We start from the raw sequence: 22,188 nt of genomic DNA, 5'->3' as shown, positions 1-22,188 counted from the left end.
TACATTCGGTAGGGTTGCCTTCCCCCTGTGCAGAGCATGTACACTGATGGGCCTGATCCAGACTCCAGAGAAGACGGGGGGCTGGGCACACGAGGAACTGAGCCAGGCAGGAAGAAGACAGCACTCTGAAGGAGGATAATTTGCAGTGAGTTTAATAAAGAGACTCTTTTTAGAAGAATGTCCAGAAGGGACAGTGAAGTTCCTCAGGGCCAGCAACAAGGGAAAGCGCTGACTGCCCCCCCAGGACTTGGGTGGGGCGAGGGAAGAAGTGATTGCCAGCACCCAGAGAGAGAGCTTCTAGGGGCAGAGAAAGCCACCTGGCAGGAGCTGGGGTTTTCCATAAAGAAATACAGAATGAACAACAGCAACCTGGCAGGGAGAGAGAAATAAACACCACAATTTCACTCTCTCTGATGTCCTGCCAGGGTTTCCCATTGGCCAAACCCAACTGGCAGCCAGGTTTATGGAGCCCATTGAGTCAGTCCACAAAGGCCGGCCTCTTGGATACAGAACAGGCCGGGGACCAGGGGAGGCGGGGATCTGGAGGGAGAAAGGGAAAAGATTCAGCACAGGAAGCTTCTACACGTTCTCTGTTGCATGAACATGGTGCATGTATTCAGATTAAGAACTTGCCTCAAGTAGTATTTATTATGGAATAGAATTCTATATATAAATGGGCCCATCTTCACATCCAGTAAAGAACAAATGATGAGAAGTTCCTGAAATTCTTTAATTATTCCTGTCGGCTTCCATGAAAATGTATATAATGATTATGCATACGCAGTCTCTAAAATAAGTTTTTACTATATAAATAAGAAATACTCATTGTTAAAGAAAGGAAACCAGAAAAGAATATTAAGATAAAACTTAAATTACCTGCAACCTTATCTTCCAAGAATGACATTTTTAAGATCTTCCTGCAAAACTTTTCAGTCGCTTTTCTGCACACATGTGCAAGTGTTTTTATACAACAACCATGGGATTGTGCTCTATGTCCATTTTCATCTCCAGCTTTTTCCACTTAATGTAACTGGCAAGCATATTCTTGTGTTGCTGGCCACATGGCTCCTATCTTAAGCATGTATCATAATTTACTTAGACATTTCCTATTATTGGATATCACTAAATGTCCAATTTAAGCTCTCTCCCATTTTTTGCTGTTGTAGTTACACCACAACGAGACTATGTGCAACTTTGAAAAACATGAATCTGGCTTCTTAAGCTTGCTGCCCACACCCTCCGGAGTAGAGAAAGACACGGTTTTAAATACACCTTAAAAGTACACAAAGCGAACAAGCATTTGCCGCTCGTTCATGGATTGCAGCCACATTGCTCTCGCACACAGATTAAAATGGGTGTCCCACCAAGAATCCTAGAATCTCTGTTTTCAGCGGTTCCCTGACACACAGCAGGAGAGGAAGGCCCGCGTCCCCACTGCCCCACAGGACAAATAAGCAGATGTGGACCCACCGCAGAGCAACGGGTGAGCGGGTCACTGACCTGGGAGACCAAGCACTACCTTTCTATTCACAGCTGTGCTTCACCTTCACTGTCGCTCTTAAAGCCGGGCTGCTGGGACAGGGCCAATTTCTGCACACAATTACCAGCGACCGTGGGCACCCGAAAACCCAAGGTGTAGGGCATCTTTGGGATGATCCCACAGACTCCCCCTCCAGCCACGGCTCATCAGTCTCCCTGCTTCTGTTTAAGCAGGTTGTCCTCTTGGCAAAGATTTAGAAGCAATTTATGTTTGCTGGGGGGAGAGAGGAAGAGAACGAGAATCAAAATAGAACAGTTAGCACAAAAATTTTTTCCTACCGAGTGTTGTCTGACATTGGGTTATCTGGAATCCATCTACTCCCAAAAGAATTGTAAAAATGTTAGGGGGGTAGGGGGTGGGAGTTCAATTGCGGAAGTTTTGCAAGTCTGATCTGAGGCAAGAGAACTTGCCTGCATATGACAGAGGGCCAGCAAGGGGACACCTAATACTAGGTCCTGTGTGGAGTTCAGAAAGCGCATCATAGACGTGCTCCGGGGGTCACATGAAATCCTTCAGCCAGTGCCATGTGGCCACTTGGGCGAGTCTTAGTGATTCACCATCAAATAAGCCTCGGGCCCAGCATTCTGGTCCTTGGGGTCTGGTTGGTCTAGAGTCTCCACCGCTATATAAATGAAGACAGGCTACACCACATCAGAGAGGCCACGGTAAGTTATGTCTGGTGTTCAGAATGGGCCCAAAGGAGGGAGCAAGGGGTCATGTCTACCAGCAGATGGGCCAGGCCCTCCCCTGTGGATGGTCTGCCATCCCAGCCTTGGAAGGCAAGTGAGAATGACGATGAGGATAAAGACTGTTGGCCGAGCACTTGTAGGTGCCATCATGTGCTCACCCCAGCCAGGGTCCTGGGAGGCCGGCTAGGAGCCCAGGGCACGGGGCTGGAGGAGGCTCATGCAAGGGCAAGGTCGGCACCTGAGGGGGAGCACCCCCTCACTACTGCCCAGCATGCCCCCTCCAGCCCAGCTAAGGCTGCATTCAGATGAGCACCTCTCAGCTAGGTTATAAAGACGCTGCTCGGGGCTCCTGGGTGGCTCAGTAGGTTGGGCAGCTGCCTTCCACCCAGGTCATGATCCCAGGGTTCTGGGATCAAGTCCTGCATCAGGCGTTCCCCTCAGCGGGGAGTCTGCTTCTCCCTCTGCCACTCCCCCTGCTTGTGTGCTCTCTCTCTCTCTCAAATAAATAAAATCTTTAAAAAAAAAAACTGGCCGCTCCGTTCACCCCAGTCTACATGAGGAATCTGTAAGGGTGGGTTAGTTGCTCCTAACAAGCACAAACTGATATTGGCACCTAGGTCCTCCTCCTGCAGAGCTGGGCCACTGACACCGCCTCCCCCCGCACACCAGTCATGGGGTATTGGAGTGTCTTCCAGGCACGAAGAGGAGAACATTCCAGGCTTAAAGCGGGGACAGCAGCAGCTCCTATCCAGAGGCAGTAAACCTGTGGCTCGCGGCCCAAACCCAGCCTGCAGACAGCTTTGCTTCTGCTGGCAGAGCATTTTTGAAAAATGTAGGCTGCTATTTAGAAATGAGTTTTCACATAACACTCTGGATGTCCGGATTCTCTCGACACCTGAGAAGAGCTGACAACATGGGGCCCCGGTGTCCACAAGGAAGAATCAGAAGGGAGGAGAGGATTCCTGCCCTGCTGCCCTCCGCACCCTCCACCCCCTGAGCGAGGTCTTGGCAGAGTCGTCCTACGTACTGCATCTAGATAGTGTGCGCGCACTTCTGACCAGGGAGGGGGGTGCAGGCCTGAGGTTGATGGCCAGAAGTTTCTGAAAGCCTCTTCCTTCTCCTACAATTGCCTGCTTGGCAACTTAAGCGGTGGTGGGACAGTCTGCTCACTGGTCACAGAGGGCATCTAGCCCAAACCAGGGAACCTAGACCCATCTGTGGAGGCAACCAAGAGCCATTTGAGGATTTTTTTTAAAGATTTTATTTATTTTTATTTATTTGAGAGAGAGACAACATGAGCGGCAGGGACAGAGGCAGAGGGAGACTGAGAATCTCAAGCAGACTCCCTGCTGAGCACAGAGCCTGACGCGGGAATCAATCTCAGGACCCTGAGATCATGACCTGAGCAGAAACCAAGAGTCAGAGGCCCAATCAACTGAGCTGCCCAGGCACCCTTTTCTGAGGGTTTTAAACAGAAAAATGACAGACTCTGATGGAAGTTCTATGGGATGGATGGGGTAACTGGCCCACCTTTCTATCATCTGGCATTTCTCTCTCTTCCTGCGGTGTTCCACCTTGCACCTCGGAGGTCCGACAGAGCGCACCAGCATGGTGGGGCAGGAGTGAGATACCTCCTCTCTTTGTTCTCCAGCTCCCCTTCTCCTCCGTGTCCTCAGCTGATTGCCCTGGTTCTTATTTCAATGAGAAAAGAGAAGCCATTGAGAAGGGAGATGCCACATCTCCCCTTCACCTGCCTCTTGACCCTGGTTGCTAGAGAGACACCCTGCTCTATTCCTAGCCAGGCCCTTGTGTGGTGCGCCAAGCCCCAGGCCCTCTATCTTATGCCAGGACTTCACCCTGCATTCTCCCCATCTCTGGAATGATCCTGCCTTTCCTTTCTACTGGTTCTTCCCACCAGCATGCTCAATCTATTGTGGGTTTAAATATAAAAATAAATAAACTCATCAAAAAAGTCCCCCTTCTCTATTTTTCTACTCCCCTTGATAGTAGAACTCCTTGAGAGGGTTGACTCTGCCCATTTCTTCACTTCCTCATGTGCGAGTTTGACTAGACTGTCATCAATACATTTCTATCAGGACCCATTTGTCCAGGTCACGATGCCCTCCACTGTGCTGTATTCCATGCCTTGCCTTTTGTCTTTGTCTCTGTAGCACTACACACCCTGATCCATCCTTCCACTGGAAATGCCTCTTTTGCTTGGCTTTACGGGTACCATGCTTTCTTGCTTTCCCTCTTCACTCCGTCACTCCATCAACATACACACCAGTCTTTCAGTTCTATGATTTGTTTTCTTGCAGTTTGGTCTCTCAATTAAGCTTCGAAGTCCATGGAGACGGGGACTGATCTGGGCCATTTTCTTGTCTCTCCTGAGCATTCAGACAAGTGCCTGGCACTCAAGAAAGTTTCACTGAAAAAAAAATGAGTAAATGGGTCATAATTCCTACAGTGCCCCACAGAGCACAGATGTACATACGAGTGAGCACTTAATGAGTTCATTCATTTCCCAAGACTGCTGTAACAAATAACAATAAGCTTGCTTAAAAGGACAGAAGAATATTCTCACAGGTTTTTGAAATCTGTCCAACATCAAGATGCCATCAACTTCCTTCCAAGGCTCTAGAGAAGAATCTTACCTTGGCTCTTCCAGCGTCTGCTGGCTCTTGGCCATCCTTGGCTTAGGAAAACACAAGTCCAATCTTTGTCTCCACTGCCTTCTCCTATGGGCCCTTCTGTGTTTCTCCTTCCTCTTATAAAGATACCAGTCATTGGATTTGAAGCTGACCCTAAATCCGGGATCTCAGAATCCTTAACTAATCACATGTTTCCAAACAAGGCTATATTCTGCTAGACATGAATTTGGGGGCGGGGGGACACTACTGAATAAGTTCACATTTCCCTTGAAATTTAGATTGTCTGAGTACCCAAAACAGCTACTAGAGATTCATCTATTGGACCCCAGAGAGTTTTTAGTCCTTCAAGTCTTTCTTAGAAAGACAATGTTCCTAAATTGGTGGAACCGACAGCAGAATGACATTTTCGATCTGTAAACACAAACATGTAAAAATGTATCTTCCTTTATTTTCTTAGATATGATTTTAAATTTTGACCTTGAGCTCCCCTTCCATCTAACGGAAAAGATGTAGGAGGTCATGTCCAGGTAAGTTCAGGTCTTTTCCTCAGTCATTTTAGCTTGAAATACTCTGAGTTAGAACTCCCATGCCCAGCCCGATCCCTCCCACATCTGCTCTCATCCAGTCCTAGTGGGCTCTGCACAAAAGGTCTCTGGGGTCTTGTCTGAACTCCTGGGATATCTCTCAGGACTGAGTGCGAGGGCCCCCTGACCACAGACCCACAGATCTGGCAGTCTGTCCCTTGCAGTTGCTTAGCAAGGACTCCACACCAGCATCTAACTTCCTTGTCCCTCTCCTCTCTGGTCCTTCCTTCACTTCTTCTAGACCTGGGAATAAAGGGGGCTGTGTGGATAGGGGACAGCCTAGTTCTGCCTGATTGCACTGTGCACAGATTTTCCTTTCTCAAATGTGGATGGAGATCATTTTGGTTTGGTTTGGTTTGGTTTTCATTTTTTAAATGAAAATTAAGACTTGTCTTTCTTTGACCTAGGCTTCCATCATGCCTGCTCTTCTGAGATGGGACTCATGTTTGGCAGTCTGTCTGTGTGGAGCGAAGGCCCTGGGGCACGAATGAGGAAGTTCACTAAAGCAAAGGTGGGGACCCCAGTCTTGGTGCCAGGACATCCCTTACATTATACCACCCACATAAGCAAGAAGAGATTGCCTGTGAGACTGCACCCAAATATTTCCATTCACAGCACCTTCAGAGTCCCGGAAACCACTTCATGGTGGCTCAGGCCAAAAAAATACCCAATAGTCTGTTTATTAAGTAGTTTGGTTAAAAAACTTCATAAGTGTTCATGCCCTAACAACACAGTAGCCATTTGAACAAAATAATGCCTATATATTGAAAGAAAAAATAATTTTTTATTTCATTCTTTAATAAACACAATTTCTTATTATTTAGATATATGTCTGTCAGGCAATGAACAACTTTTCAAACATCAGAATCAAATTGGACACCATCTGTTATGCGCTGTGTCCCCAAAATTCATATGTTAAAACCCTACCCCCCGGTATGTCTATATTTGGAGGCAGGACCTTTAAAGAGGTAAAACTAAATGAGGTCATATGAGTAAGGTCCCAATTCACTAGGACTGGTGTCCTTATGATAGCAAGAAAACACACCAGGGATGTGTGTACACAGAGAAAAGGTCATGGGAGTACAGAAAGAAGATAGTGTCACAGAAGAAAAACCTTTTCCTCTACTCTCTTTGGTTGAGTGATTAGGGCCTGCAAATTAAACGAGGAAAAGACAGATATTAACAAGAAAAAAGCTACAAAATTTTTATTAATATTTACATTCAGAGAAAAGTTTATAGAAAAGAAATAAAACTCAAAAAAGTAGTTAGACTTTGAGCTTATATACCATCTTAACAAAGGAAGGGGCATTTTGGCTTCAGGGGGTGATAAATAGCAGGGAAGTGACTAAGAAATATATAGGAGAGCTAAGGGAAGATAGGGGTTATGTTAAGATCTGTTTATGAAAACTCATGTTGGTGTGACTCCCCATCTCTGGCGTTAAGAGTGCCCTTCCCTCCTTGTGGGCACTGTGGGGGACACTTTCAAAAAGGGAAATGCATGCCCTGCTTTTGGGGAATAAAGGAGGGCAGACAACTCTTCCTGCATCTGCTCACTCCCAAGGGCCTTCAGCTTAAAATAGTCCATGTCCAAAGTGGCATATTTGGGGGTGACATATCCTGATCCCCTTCGACAATCATCTGCAAGCCAAGGAGAGGCTTCGGGAGAAGTCAACCTTGCTGACCTCTGGATCTCAGACTTTCAGCTTCCAGAAAAGTGAGGAGATAGATTTCTGCTGGTTAAGCCACCCAGACTATGGTCTTGTATTACAGTAGCCTTTGCAAACTAATACAACATCATTCGCTTCCTTTGTTTTAATTTTATTTTATTACAGTGACTTGGACAAAGAACAGAACTCCATCTGGCACTAAAACTACCAATGTCCTTGAGCTAGCTGTCCGCATGCCTTAGGCCACATGTGAAGCCTGCAGTCTTCCCCAGGAGAAGCTGGAAGAGCCCACGGGCCCTGTGAGGCTGCTTCACCACACCTGGGCATGTCATCCAGAGTTCGGGAACCAGGCCTTCAGACCAGAAATCCTCAGTCTTTCTCCTTCAAGAGGCACAGCTGTAGCGAGATAGGCTGCCCATTTTCTTCTTACACATGTTCAACCTTCCTACTCTGTTCTTTTGACAAGTAATTTTTCATCTACAGAGTATTATAAAACTGCGGGGTGTTCAGTATTTTATATCAACCTACAGGCCAAACCCAAGTGTACCAGTGTTCAGTATTTTATATCAACCTACAGGCCAAACCCAAGTGTACCAATTCAATACCGTTGAAAAAGAGAATGTCAATGTTATGAACCCCAAAAATGGAGTAATGGAATCACTGAAATTCGAGCAGTGAAGGGCAAGCAGAGGTGGAAGTTGGCGTGTGGTTTTTATTTTCCTCCACTTACCTCATGGAAACCAGGAGGAAATGAGGAAATGCAATGGAATAAGAACTTGAAGCTTAGGTACATTGCTGAAATTATAAAAGTAGAATGGATACTTATTTAAAAATAAGTATTTTGGGGGGCGCCTGGGTGGCTCAGTCGGTTAAGTGGCTGCCTTCAGCTCAGGTCACGATCCCGGGGTCCTGGGATCGAGCCCCACATTGGGAGCCTGCTTCTCCCTCTCCCTCCTCCTGCCGCTCTGCCTGCTTGTACTATCTCTCTCTCTGTGTCAAATAAATAAATAAAATCTTTAAAAAATAATAATAAAATAAAAATAAAATTAAGTATTTTTTGAATGGAGAAAGGCGGGAAAGATGGGGGAAACATTAGAGAGCCAGATTCCTCACCCACACTATGGAGAGTGAACAGATACAGGCTAAATCTGATAAATCACCGAACAGAGGAATAAACATGTGCTTTCTCATTGTTTTAGAAGAACAACAAACAGGTAAACACGTCTCTCCCTGGGGAGGGCTACTGTGTGTATAGCGGGGATTCAAGCAAAAGCAAGATACCTTGACTTTTTCTTTACTAGCGTTCTATTTTATTGGATTTTTTAAGATGATTTGCCCTTATTGCTTTCATAATTAAAGTCTTGTTTACTAAGAAGAAAATGTTCACCAAATGTTAAGTGGAAAGGACAGTATCTAAAACAGAATACAGTTGCCTTTGAGCAATACTGCACAAGTGTTGATTTGAACTGTGAAAGCTCCAGGTATACACAGATTTTTTCCGATAAATACAGTACAGTATTGTAAATGTATTTTCTCTTCCTTATGATTTTCTTTAAAATTTTCCTTTTCTCTAGCCTACTTTATTGTAAGAATACAATGTACAATACATACACAAAATATGTGCTAATTGACTATGTTATCAGTAAGGCTTCTGGTCACCAGTAGGCTGTTAGTAGGTAAGTTTTAGGAGTCAAAAGTTATTTTTTTAAAAGATTTTACTTATTTATTTGTTTGACAGAGAGAGAAAGAGAGAGCACATGCAGGGGGAGCAGCAGAGGGAGAAGCTGACTCCCTCTGAGCAGGGAGCGCAACAGGGCTGGATCCCAGGACCCCAGGATCATGACCTGAGTCCAAGGCAGGTGCTCAACCGACTGAGCCACCCAGGCGCCCCTAGGAGTCAAAAGTTATATGTGGATTTTTTACTGCACTGGGGTGTCAGCTCCCCTAATGTGCTGACATTGGGGTGTCAGGCAATGTCAGCCAATGTCAGTCAATGTCCTGTGTCGCTCAGCAATCAACTGTACTATATAGTATGGTTCCAGTATACTTCATATATCTAATCATAACATGTTACAAAAAAATATTTGAAAGACATAAAACACACTGCTAATAATGGTTAATTCTGGATGGGGAGACCATTGGTATTTTTAATTTCTGAAAGTAGAATCAGAAAAATATCACTTTCAGAAGCAGAAAAAGATTTTATCTTAAGAGCTAGTACCAGAATTTTTCTCAGGGAGAGAAATTTTCAGTATATGAGAGTTTTAAATTCAGTTTTTTATTTTAATTCCAATATAGTTCACATACAGTGTTATATTAGTTTCAGGTGTACAATACAGTGGTTCAACAATTCTATATATTACTCAGGGCTCATTACAAATGCCCTCCTTAATCCCCATCCCCTCTTTCACCCATCCCCACTACCTCCTCTCTGGTGACCATCAGTTTGTTCTCTATAGTTCTGGGATGGGAGTAACAGAGCCGAGGCAGGGATATCCGCCAATACCCAGGCAGCGGTGAGAAATCGCTCTATACCCCCTCTCAAGCTGCAGAGCCAGCTCATGCTTGAAAGCAATGCCCTGGTCACAGAGACAAGTCAAACCTCTGAACGACTACTTTCCCTTAAACTCCTTTTCTACCAAATTCCTAGACAATATGGTCCCCACGGTGGCCTTTGTATCTCTAAGAGTCTGAAACCATCCCTGACTAGAAGGATGGGTGTCATGGAAGGTCTCCATGACTGATAGGAGGGAAATCAATGTGTGTAGATTGATATTAAGAGTGTATGTGTTGCTGTGACAGGTGGGACAGGAGGTGTTGGTTCTAGTTCACAAGAAAAGCTCTAGTTCAAGACTCTTTTGACCAAGGAGTCTCCAGAGGACCCTATAAGTTCTGGTGCCGTGAGGGTGGAGTAGGCTAGGAGTCACTGGTGGGTGGACATGCATGGTTTAATCACCTGGACAAAATGAAAACTGTTTGTGCAAGAAAGCCTGCCAGCTAGAAACCCTGCCTGCCAAGGTCGCTCTGGGATGCACTGGAGGCAGCTAACTTTCTGTCCCTGTTCTTTTGTGTCCCTTTGGAAGCTTCTCAGACCAAACGCGTTACTGAGTTTACAGCCTTTAAGAGAGCATCCAGGGATTGCAAACTCATAAGCCTCAAGCAGCCAGGCAGATGCATGAAGATGCAAAGCAGACTGCTTGAGGCCCTCCGGGGCAGTGACAAGTCCCTGAGCTGAACAGATAGAACCATAGAAACCATGTGCAGCAGGACTCAGCTCTCTAGCTGGAGGAGAATCCAAGGCCCGTCTGATCAATTCAGATCATGAAGTCACTGGAGAATCATGCCAGGACTGGAAGCATCGGCTCCAGCAGTGCTAGTCCAGGTTTCCAGACAAAACCTTGGGCAGAATACTAGCTCCACCAAATCAGGTTACATCCGTCAGCATTTTGCTCAATTGTTTGCTCTATTTTTTCTCCTTCTCCCCTCCCTCCTACATATTTCTTTTCAGTTTGAGCAAAACAGACCTTGAGTTTCTTGTTTCTGGAATGTTACAGAAAACAGCTTACTCAGAAAAGCTTACTTTCCATAAATACACTGCTTTCCAAACGAGCGAAGATGATAACTGGAAAGCTGCAGACATTCCTAATTTGTTTTTCTCTGTTTGCTTGACTTTCCCAGGGACATGATCATCCAATGCACACATTCTTTTCTGATCTGCACATTAGTTATAGAGAACTGAGCACAATTCCTTCAGCCAAAGGAGTTTGCAATCCACAATCCTTCCAGAGCCCACTGACAAAGGAAAGAGGAAAAATTATTATTCACATAAAGAACATGGAGTTGATGACACTCAGGATTAAAATTCCTCTTTCTGTTTATGCCTAAATATGACAAAACAAAAGATTAAAGCAGAACAAATGACCTATCTTGAAACCTCACCTACTTATCTACAATGTGCTACCGCAGTTGGAGGATTGAAAGTTCCAGAATAAAGAACTAATTGATAGAATTCACCAGTGAAGGCATCTGGTCCTGGGCTTTTCTTGGTTGAGAAGCTTTTGACTATTGATTCAACCAATAATTGATTTAATTCAGTCATCGATCCCCACACTAGTTACAGGTCTGTTCTGACTTTGTACTTCTTTATGATTCAGTCTTGTTAGGTTGTGTGTTTCTAGGAATTTATCCATTTCTTCTAGTTTTGCAATTTGTTGGCATATAATTGTTCATAGTGCTCTTTTATGATCCTCTTTATCACCAATCCTTCACAAACTCTTCCAAAAAAATGAAGAGAAGGAAACATTTTCAAACTCATTTTATGAGGCCAGCATTACCCAGATACCAAAGCGAGAGACAAAGATGCCACAAGAAAACTACAGGACAATATCTCTGATGAATACAGATGCAAAAACCCTCAACAAAATACTAGCAAATCTAATTCAAGAACAATAAAAGGATCATACACCACGACAAAGTAGGATTTATCCCTGGGATGTAAGAATGGTTCAATATATGAAAATCAATTAATGTGATACACCACATTAAAAGAAGAAGGATAAAAAACACATGATCATTTTAATACATGCAAAAAAGCCACTTGGTAAAATTCAGTACATTTTTATGATAAAACTCTCAACAAACTAGAAATAGAAGGGAATTATCTCAACAAAATGAAGGACATATATAAGAAGTCTACTAATATCACTTATATTAGTGAAAAACTGGAAGCTTGTCCTCTAAAATCAGGAATAAGGCAAGGATACCCACTCTCACCACATCTATTTGACATAGTACTAGAAGTCCTAGCCAGAGCAACTAGACAAGAAAAAGAATCAAAAGGCATTCAAATCAGAAAAAAAGAATTAAAACTGTCCCTGTTTGCAGACAACATGATTTTATATATAGAAAACCCTAAAGACTCCATTCTAAAAAAACTGTTAGAAGTAATAAAAAAGAATTCAGTAAAGCTGCAGGGTACAAAATCAACATACAAAAATTAGTTGTTTTGCTATACAGATGGTCCCCGACTTACAGTGCTTCAATTTATGAAATTCAACTTTATGATGATGTGAAAGTGATATGCATTCAGTAACTGTACTTTGAATTTTGAATTTTGATCTTTTGCCAGTTACTGATATATGGTATGATCCTCTCTCATGATGCTGGGGGGCAGCAGCCGGCCACAGCTCCCAGTCAGCCACACCACCACAAGGGTAAATGATCAATACACTTACAACCATCCCGTATCCAGGCAACCATTCTGTTTTTCACTTCCAGTACAGTATTAAATAAATTACATGAGATATTGAACACTTTATTATAAAACAGACTTTGTATGAGATGATTTTGCCCAATGTAGGCTAATGGAAGTGTTCTGAGCACGTATAAGGTAGACTAGGTTAAGCTATGATATTCAATAGTGTAGGTGTATGAAATGCATTTTGACTTAACGACTTGACTACATGTTGACTTATTGGGACATAATTGTAAATCAAGAAAGATCTGCATACTAACAATGAACTATCTGAAAAGGAAATTAGGAAAACAATTCCATTTTAAATAGCACAAAAAAAGAATAAAATACCTAGGAATAAACTTAACTGAGAAAATAAAAGACTTGCATACCGAAAACTACAAAACACTGGTGAAAGAAATTAAGCAAGACACAAATAAATGGAAAGACATCGCATTTCATGGATTGGAAGACTGAATATTATTAAAATGTCCGCACTATTCAAAGCAATCTACAGATTTAATGCAACCCCTACTGAAATCACAACAGCATTTTTTAAATAGAAAAAAAAAAATCAAAAATTTGTATGGAACTACAAAAAGATGATGAATGGCCAAATCAACCTGGGGAAAGCAAACAAAGCCAGCAGTATCACAATTCTTGATTTCAAACTATACTACACAGCTAAAGTAATCAAAACAGTGTGGCACTGACATAAAAACAGACACATAGATCAGTGGAGCATAACTTAGATCCCAGAAATAAACCCATGCATATACGGTCAACTAATACTTGAAAAGGGAGCCAAGAGCACTCAATGGGGAAAGGTTGTTTCCTCAATACATGATGTTGCAAAAGCTGGATCTTCACACGCAGAAGGAAATTGGACCCCTATCTTAAACCATTCACAAAAAATGAACTCATGATGGCTGAAGACTTAAAAGCAAGATTTTAAATTGTGAAACTCCTAGAAGAAAACATAAAGAAAAAGCTCCTTGGGGCTATATCAAACTAAAAGGCTTCAGCACAGGGAAGGAAACCATCAACAAAATGAAAAGGCAACCTATGGAATGGGAGGAAATATTTACAAATCATTGATTAAAAAAACAAAATGGACCAAGTAAATTTGAAGATCTTACCACTTTTATTAAGATTCATGAATCAGGCAGCATCCCATCTAGAAAGTAGAGGGAAGCTCCAGGAGCTGTACACAATGGAAGGTTTTTAAAGGAAAAGAGAAGTCAGAGAAAAGGAATTTATTAGCAAGGAATGCATTGTTTCAGACAAGGTTGCCTTCCTAAGGAGAATGGAAGGGGTCTCTTGGGGAATTGCCTTCTAGTGTTGACCAGGAAATTCCAGTTTGGCTGGTTAGAGATTATGATGTTCCTGGCTGGGGGTGGGGGGGTGGGGGTGGGTAGGAGAGGAGGTTGAAACTGTAGTTATGTTAGGTAGTAAGTCTTGGTTTACTGCAATGGAATCTTAACTAAGTGACACCATTTGGGGCCTGTGTTTTGTTGTTTTTTTTTTTAACACCATATACCTGATAAGGGGTTAATTTCCAAAATATAAAAGAACTCCTGCAATTCAATAGTAAACAAACAAAATAACCCAATTTTAAAAAATAGGCTACAGAGGGGCACCCGGGTGGCTCAGTCTGTTAGGCATCCAACTCTTGGTTTTGCCGCACGTCATGATCTCAGGGTGGTGAGATTGAGCTCTGTGTCAGGCTTTGTGCTGAGTGTGCAGCCTGCTTAAGATTCTCTCTCTCCCTCTCTCTCTCTGCCCTTCCCCCCCACTCTCACACACTCTCTCTCTAAAAAAAAAAAAAAAAAAAAGGCCACAGACTTGAATAGATATATTTTCCAAAGAAGTATACAAATAGCCAATAGGTATATGAAAAAACAATTAATGTCACTAATCATGAAGGAAACACAAATCAAAACCACAGTGAGATATCACCCCACATCTGTCAGGATGGCTATCATTTTAAAAAGACAGAGGAAGAGAGAGAGAAGTGTTGGCAAGAAACGTGAAGAAATTGGAATCCTTGTACATTGTTGGTAGATACAGCTACCAAGGAAAACAGCATGGAGGATTCTCAAACAAAAATAGAACTACCAGCGGCGCCTGGTGGCTCAGTCGTTAAGCGTCTGCCTTCGGCTCAGGTCATGATCCCAGGGTCCTGGGATCGAGCCCCGCATCGGGCTCCCCGCTCGGCGGGAAGCCTGCTTCTCCCTCTCCCACTCCCCCTGCTTGTGTTCCCTCTCTCACTGTGTCTCTCTCTGTCAAATAAATAAATAAAATCTTTAAAAAAAGAAAATAAAACTACCATATGATTCAGCATTCCACTTCTCAGTATTTATTCAAAAGAATTGAAATCAGGATCTTGAAGAAATATAAGCACTCCTCTATCCACTGCAATACTATTTACGATAGCCAACGTGTGGAAGCAACCTAAATGTTCATCAACAGATGGATGGATAAAGAAATTGGGCAACATACATACAGTGTAATATTATTCAGCCTTAAAAAAGAAGGGAATCCTACCATATTTGACAATATAGATGAACCTTGAGGATTCTTTATTTTTTTAAAGATTTTATTTATTTATTTGACAGAGAGAGACACAGCGAGAGAGGGAACATAAGCAGGGGAGGTGGGAGAGGGAGAAGCAGGCTTCCCGCCGAGCAGGGAGCCCGATGCGGGGCTCGATCCCAGGACCCTGGGATCATGACCTCAGCCGAAGGCAGATGCTTAACGACTGAGCCACCCAGGCGCCCCGAGGATTCTAAGCTAAGTGAAAAAAGCCAGTCACAGAAATACGAGTACTGCATGCTTCTTATATGAGGTAGTTAAATAGTCAATTTCATTGAACCAGTGAGTGGAATGGTGGTTGTCAGGGGCCGGGAGGAGGGGTTACTTATCAGCAGGCATAAAATTTCAGTCAAGCAAGAAGAATAAGCTCTAAAATCTTCTGTACAACATTGTAAATATAGGCAACAAAACTGCATTGTACACTTAAAAATTTGTTAAGAGGGTAGGTCTCACGTTACGCATTCTTACCACAATGAAATGAAAAATTAAAAAAAAAAAAAATACTGAACTGAGCACCCAGCTTACCATGGTAAGGTGTGTGGTTTGATACCAAACAGGTCAAGCCTCACTTTTCTATGGATTAGCTGGCTTTTCCATCCTGGATTGTAGAGCACACAGAAGTCACCCTTAGCCACACTGCTCAAACTCACCAACGGCTGGCTGCTGGACCCTTTCCTCAGAGACTGGTTTTCAAAAGACAGAAATAAGGTGTTTTCATCTTGTTGTTTTGCTTTTATCTGATCTCCTTCCTCTACATCCTGCCAACCTTAAGGGTTTTAAAACCAATGAATTTCTTCACAACAGAAGACAAATGTTGACTCCTTGCTCAAAATCTCCCTGATTCCTGCCCAAAATAGAATAGTAATAGGGATGCCTCTTTCCTCATGATTTTTTATGACAAAACTAGGTGATGGTGAAAACACGGGGTAAAATACTGTGCATTTTAAGAGTATGTGTGTCATGGGGCGCCTGGGTGGCTCAGTCGGTTAAGCATCTGCCTTTGGCTCAGGTCATGATCCCAGTGTTCTGGGATCGAGTCCTGCATTGGGCTCCCTGCTCGGCGGGGAGTCTGCTTCTCCCTCTGCCCCTTCCCCCTGCTCATGCTCTTGCTTGCTCTCTTTCTCTCTCTCAAATGAATAAGTAAAAAATCTTAAAAAAAAAAAAAAAAAGAGTATGTGTGTTCAAATAGATAGCTATCACTTGTTAAATTCCTGCCTCTTTTTTTTTTGACACGGTACAAAACCCATATGTGAGAAAACAAGGGTGTATGGAGAAAGGGGAACCTCTTGGGTTAGTTCTTTACCATACCCTTAGTTAGAAAGGTTCACTATCTCCTTTATCTTTTTGACTTTTTCTTTGAGAAGCAGCCTCATCTTCTTGCCAAGTTCATGGTTGGGGAGTTTGATAGAATTTTCTTGATACATTTCATTTTGTGGCTACCTTGTACATCAGGAAGCGATGGCTTTGGTCTCATTTCCTCCTGGCTGGGCACCTTTCATTTCTTTTTCTTATTCCTTCAGCTCCCTCTCTCTGTTCTCTCCCACTTCCTCCCCCACAGCCTTTCTTTGTGCTCCCCACCTCGGCACCTCTCCTCTCCTCCCCTCCTTAGACCTTAAGCCCACAGTTCCCCTCCTGGTGGTGGGGGTCCAGCCAAAAATTACTGCTAACCTCTTCTCACCACCCACCCCTCACCACCCTGGGTAAGGTGTCAGTTCTCTGTGCCTCTGTTAAAATGACTTCGCTGCAATACCAATGAAATGTCAAAGAGTCAGTCAATGCCGAGGTCACATCCTGTGTGTCTGGAGAGTTTCACTGGTGAATTTGTGGTGCCTTAAAACCTTCCATGTTTTCATAAATTACACTGATCCAGCACCATAAAGTGAGTTAGAGGTTAAGGCCTCTGGTTTTACATAGGTAAGAGGTTCGGTTCAAGGGGAAGTTGACAAATATGGTAACATCTTGATTTTGTCAAATGTCACCAATTATTTTTCAACTATTTTCGTTCAGCAAAACCAAATCTCTCCCTTCCTGGACTTTCTGATTCATGTATACTTTAGGTGAACTATAACCTCTGTGTTTCTAGTACATTTGCACTTAATACAGCCAACTGTGTTTTGTTTTGTTTTTTTAATGTCCAAGAACACTTTCAGAGATTTTAATAAGCCTCTTTTAAAAGCCTTTCTTCCTCTCGGGCCCCCAAACGGGAAATCGTATTTTACTAAGGGTAAACAAATTTTATCATCTCCAAAGTTCAAGTGTGGTTTCACACCAGCACACAACATGATTAAAGAGGTTTCTGAGTTTGATAAAATGTGCTCTGATCCCTCTGGTTCAAAAGTGTGTATACGTGAAATTCCCAAACAAGTTTATAATTATCTAGGTTATTATGCATATATACATAATTATATCTTATATATACATAACATGTACACATTCATAGCATATAAATAATTGTATACATAATTATGCACATTATAATCACTCTATATACATAAATACATTACATATATTAAATACTCAATATATTATACATAACATATATTGCTTGATGGGGACCACTGCCTTAGATCTTGCATGCTGGGAGGCTCAATACTCTCCTCACCTAACAACTCCACCATTCTGTTAACATGTTACTATTACTCAACACCCACGTACCTAAAAATTCAAATTAACAATTTTCCTGCATAGATATACAGATCTTTGTCAAAAACCATCAACCCTCTTTTCACTTTCATGGTGTCTCTGGAGAATATAAAAAGCATGACTAAGAAAAGGCGGATGGACCATCAAATACACAGACCTTAAGTCCAACCCTGCAGCATTCCATCAAACCTGTCTCCTAATGTCCCTTTGCTCCCTTAAATAATGTGATTTAATCGGAAATCTTTGTGCATCTAATCAACCGGATGTGGTTGCTACCACGTACTCAAAGGCTTGAATCTAATCTTTGCCCTGCTTTAACAATCCAGCTGACTGGCTAGCTCCTTCCTCCACAGCTCATCTCTGAGCTAGGACAAGATACAGGTCCTCAATTCAGCCCAGCTGGAAGATTCTGAGGCTTCTCCAGCAAGTGTATGATTTCCTGGCAAAAGCCCTTGGCTGGCAGATTCGTGGAAAGTGATTCTGGTCAAAATGCTCCCTTTGTATGTGTGCCAACAACACACTTAGGAAAAGGTTCACACTTAATTCCTGAGCATTCCTTTGTACTCTGGAGGTGTGTGTGCTTAGACATGCGTACACACACACACACACACACACGCATGCACACACGCACACACACATGCACACACACACACAAAGGTACATGCATACACACACAGCACATAGAACTTTTTCTATCCATTCCTACATGTCCATGAACCCAACGTGCCTTTCATTCCATCCCACAAAAGGGCCAAAAGCTGACTTTAAAATTTTAGCACCATTATTCCAATCTTAAGAAACAAGAATGTCACTGTGTGACCTGGGGCCCAGGGCTATCCCCAGGTAGTTCGAATTTTGTAATCCCAGGGAGGATTTTGCTCTCCAATCCTCCAAGAATCTAATTCTTGTCTTCTTATCTCCCCTTTCTGGTATGGCTAACAGGCGGATCTCTTCCTCTGAAGCAGTTATCAAAAAGGATGGGAGAGGTAAATGCTGGAGAGGAGTGGTATTTGTTCACGGGTTCCAAGGAAAATCATTCACACTAATGCTTCATTATTGGCATTTGTTTCCTGAAAGTCCTGAGAGCATTTCCCGTGTGTCTTGCCCATGATGCCGCCCTGAAGATATACACCCTCGTGTGTCTTGCCCATGATGCCGCCCTGAAGATATACACCCTCGTTGGAAATGGCAAGAATGGAAATATAGGAAGAGGGTGAATAGTCCTTAGGATAGTTGTCTGAGGATAGGAGAATAAAAATGAAGTGAAGAAATGCAACTCATTTTTGTATGTTGATTTTGTATCCTGCAGCTTGACTGAATTTCTTTACTAGTTCTAATAGATTTTTGATGGAGTCTTCAGGATTTTCTCTAGATTGTGGCATCTGCAAAACAGAGACAATTTTATTTCTTCCTCTCCAATTCGGATGCCTTTTATTTTTCTTGCCTAATTGGTCTGGCTAGGACTTCCCAAACTATGTTGAATTTCTCTACACGAACTCTCTGAGAAAGAAATAAAACAATCCCATTTACAATAACATCAAAAAAAATTGAATAATTTCAAACAAGGAAATGAAAGATCTATATACAGAAAACTCCATGACATTGATGAAAGAAATTGAAGACAGAAATAAATGGAAAGATATCCTGTGGTCATGGATGGAAAGAATTGGTGTTGTTAAAATGTCCATAATACCCAAAACTATCTATAAATTCAATGCAATCCCTATCAAAATACTTATGGCATTTTTCACAAAAGTAGAAAAAACAATTATAAAATTAGTATGAAATCACAAAACACCCCCAAATAACCAAAGAAATCATGAGAAAAAAGCTAGGGGCATCACACTTCCTGGTTTTAAATCATATTACAAAGTGAAAGTAATCAAAACGGTATGGTACTGGCATAAAAACAGAGTCACAGAGTCATAGACCAATGAGAGCCTAGAAATAGACCCATGTATATACAGTCAGCTAATATTTGACAAGGGAGCCAAGAACACTCAATGGGGAAAGGGCAGTCTCTTCAATAAATGGTGCTGGGAAAACTGGATATTTGCACGCAGAAGAATGAAATTGGACCCCTATCTTATACCACTTACAAAAATTAACTTATAATGGCTTTGAGGAAATTAAGTCATTATCTCAAATTAATATCTGCACCCCCATGTTCATTGCAGCATTATTCATAATAGCCAACACATGGAAACAACCTAAGTGTCCATCAATGAATGAATGGATAAAGAAAATCAACACAAATGACCCTTGAGGGCATTATGCTAAATGAAATAAGTCAGACAGAGAAAGACAAATACTGCATGATCTCACTTAATATGTGGAATCTAAAAAAGCGAAACTCATAGAAACAGAGAGTAGATAAATTGATGGTTGCCAGGGGCTGGGGGTGGGGGCAGTGGGGAGATGCTGGTCAAAGGGTGCAAACTTCCAGTTATAAAGTTTGAAAATTGCTCTTAGAATGGATCATAAGCATTCTTACCACACACAAAAAAGGCAACTATATGAGGTGATGGATGGGTAACTGATCTTACTGTGGTCATCATTTTGCAGAATATCAAATCATCACATTGTATACTTTAAACTTGTACAATGTATGTATGTCAATTATATCTCAATAAAGCTGGGGGTGGGGATGAAGTAAAGATTCACAATTTTAAAAAGAAATGAGCAAAACAGGAAACTGACATGGAATAATAGGCTGAATAAATCAAGATAGACATTTCTTTTTTTTAAAGATTTTATTTATTTACTTGACAGAGAGAGAGAACACAAGCAGGGGGAGGAGCAGAAGGAGAGGGAGAGGGAGAAGCATGCCCCCCACCAAGCAGGGAGCCCGACGTGGGGCTTGACTCAGGGCTCGATCCCAGGACTCTGGGACCATGACTCGAGCTGAAGGCAGAGGCTTAAGGACTGTGCCACCCAAGTCCTCCCAAGACAGATATTTCTTAATAGAAGCTTCTTTTGTTCAATCCATGATCTTTGGGTTTGTTGGAGATCAGATGATGTGTCAGGGTTACGGATCATAGATTCAATTGTCTTTAAAACACTTGCCTACCCACTGCCTGACTTCTTTCAGTCCCAGCCTAACGCCATCAGCTCATAGGTTTTGGTGTGTTAGAACTTGAAGCAAATATACTGTGTGTTAAGATTAGTGACTACATTTAGAGGAAGCGGTTTCAAGTTTGCAGTTAATGATCCAAGTTGCGGAGACCCATTTGACTCACACTCTCTGAAATGACCCCAATACTGGTTCTACTTGACTAGATTCTCCACTGAGTACTCAGTGAGAAATCTGAATTAAAAACACAGTTTTCAGGGGGCGCCTGGGTGGCTCAGTCGGTTAAGCCACTGCCTTCGGCTCAGGTCATGATCCCGGAGTCCCGGGATCGAGTCCCACATCGGGCTCCCTGCTCAGCAGGGAGTCTGCTTCTCCCTCTGACCCTCCTCCCTCTCATGCTCTCTGTCTCTCATTCTCTCTCTCGCAAATAAATAAAAAAATTAAAAAATAAAAAAAAAACACAGTTTTCAGGACGCGTGGGTGGTGCAGTTGGTTTTAGCTCAAGTCCTGAGCTCAGGATCATAAGATCGAGCCCCGCATCTGGCTCCACACTCAGTGCAGATTCTGCTTGGGATTCTCTCTCTCCCTATCCCTCTGACCCTCTCTCTCTCTCTCTCTCAAATAAACAAATCTTTAGAAAAAAAGAAGAAATACAGTTTTCATTTTTGAAATGTAAGCCTGGTGACTGTACACTTATGACAATAAGACAGAAAACAGCATCCAAACGCAAAATCAAGGCATACCATCTTGTTTGTAAAATATTGAAATTCCTTGGGGCGCCTGGGTGGCTCAGTGGGTTAAGGGTCTGCCTTCGGCTCAGGTCATGATTCCGGGGTCCTGGGATCGAGTCCCGCATCAGATCCTTGCAGAGGGGGGAGCCTGCTTCTCCCTGTACCTGCAGCTCCCCCTGCTTGTGCTCTCTCTCTCTCTCTGGTAAATAAATAAATCAAATATTTTAAAAAATGAAACACTGAAATCCCTTATCCATTGGTGACAGCAACTTAGCTAGCTCCCCACATGTCCCCCTGCTGCCTTCGGATGCTCGGGTGCTGCCCAAGAATCTCCTGACTGCCACATCATCCGGTCAGCTGCACCCAGCAGTAACGCAACAAGAGCCTCCGGACACACACTTCTCTCTTGGTTGGGCAGCCATGACCGTTAGTGCTGCAAATCTGTGAACATCATTCCCACACAAATCCTGGTGAATTCTGTCTTTGGGAATCCTAGTTACTACAATTCAAAAAAGACTCAGGGGAACTGGAATCAGGCAACTCAATCATGAGGTTGCCACATGAAGCAGAATACAACAATTGCGAATTTTCATCAAGAGACATAAAAGTTATTTTTAAAAAAGATTCAGTTTGGGGGCACCTGGGTGGCTCAGTCGTTAAGCATCTGCCTTCGGCTCGGGTCATGATCCCAGGGTCCTGGGATCGAGCCCCGCATCGGGTTCCCTGCTCCGCGGGAAGCCTGCTTCTCCCTCTCCCACTCCCCCTGCTTGTGTTCCCTCTCT

At 42.8% G+C, this 22,188-nt stretch overlaps 1 protein-coding gene and 1 long non-coding RNA gene across 5 annotated transcripts in view; both read right to left on the bottom strand.

Annotated features, from left to right (window-relative positions):
• The window catches only part of FHL2 (four and a half LIM domains 2), a 131,295-nt gene that overhangs the window by 93,721 nt on the left and 15,386 nt on the right, over positions 1-22,188 (bottom strand). The gene's annotated exons all lie outside the window — the stretch shown is intronic.
• On the bottom strand, positions 132-15,698 carry LOC145723865 (uncharacterized). 3 transcript variants are annotated; one of them, XR_014149211.1, is made up of 4 exons: positions 15,485-15,698; positions 4,411-4,657; positions 3,760-3,920; positions 132-540 (listed from the first exon to the last, which is right to left on the bottom strand). It is a non-coding gene; the product is annotated as an uncharacterized LOC145723865 (long non-coding RNA). The 3 variants fall into 3 exon arrangements; XR_014149209.1 differs by lacking the exon at positions 15,485-15,698 and adding an exon at positions 13,504-13,563; XR_014149210.1 differs by lacking the exon at positions 15,485-15,698 and adding an exon at positions 13,504-13,563 and having other exon boundaries at positions 4,514-4,657.

The sequence above is a fragment of the Leptonychotes weddellii genome, chromosome 10, assembly GCF_054177405.1.
Source record: "Leptonychotes weddellii isolate Sample4059 chromosome 10, ASM5417740v2, whole genome shotgun sequence".
Taxonomy (NCBI): domain Eukaryota; kingdom Metazoa; phylum Chordata; class Mammalia; order Carnivora; family Phocidae; genus Leptonychotes; species Leptonychotes weddellii.
The sequence above is the reverse complement of the archived record's forward strand: the minus strand, read 5'-3'. Positions and strand labels throughout refer to the sequence as shown.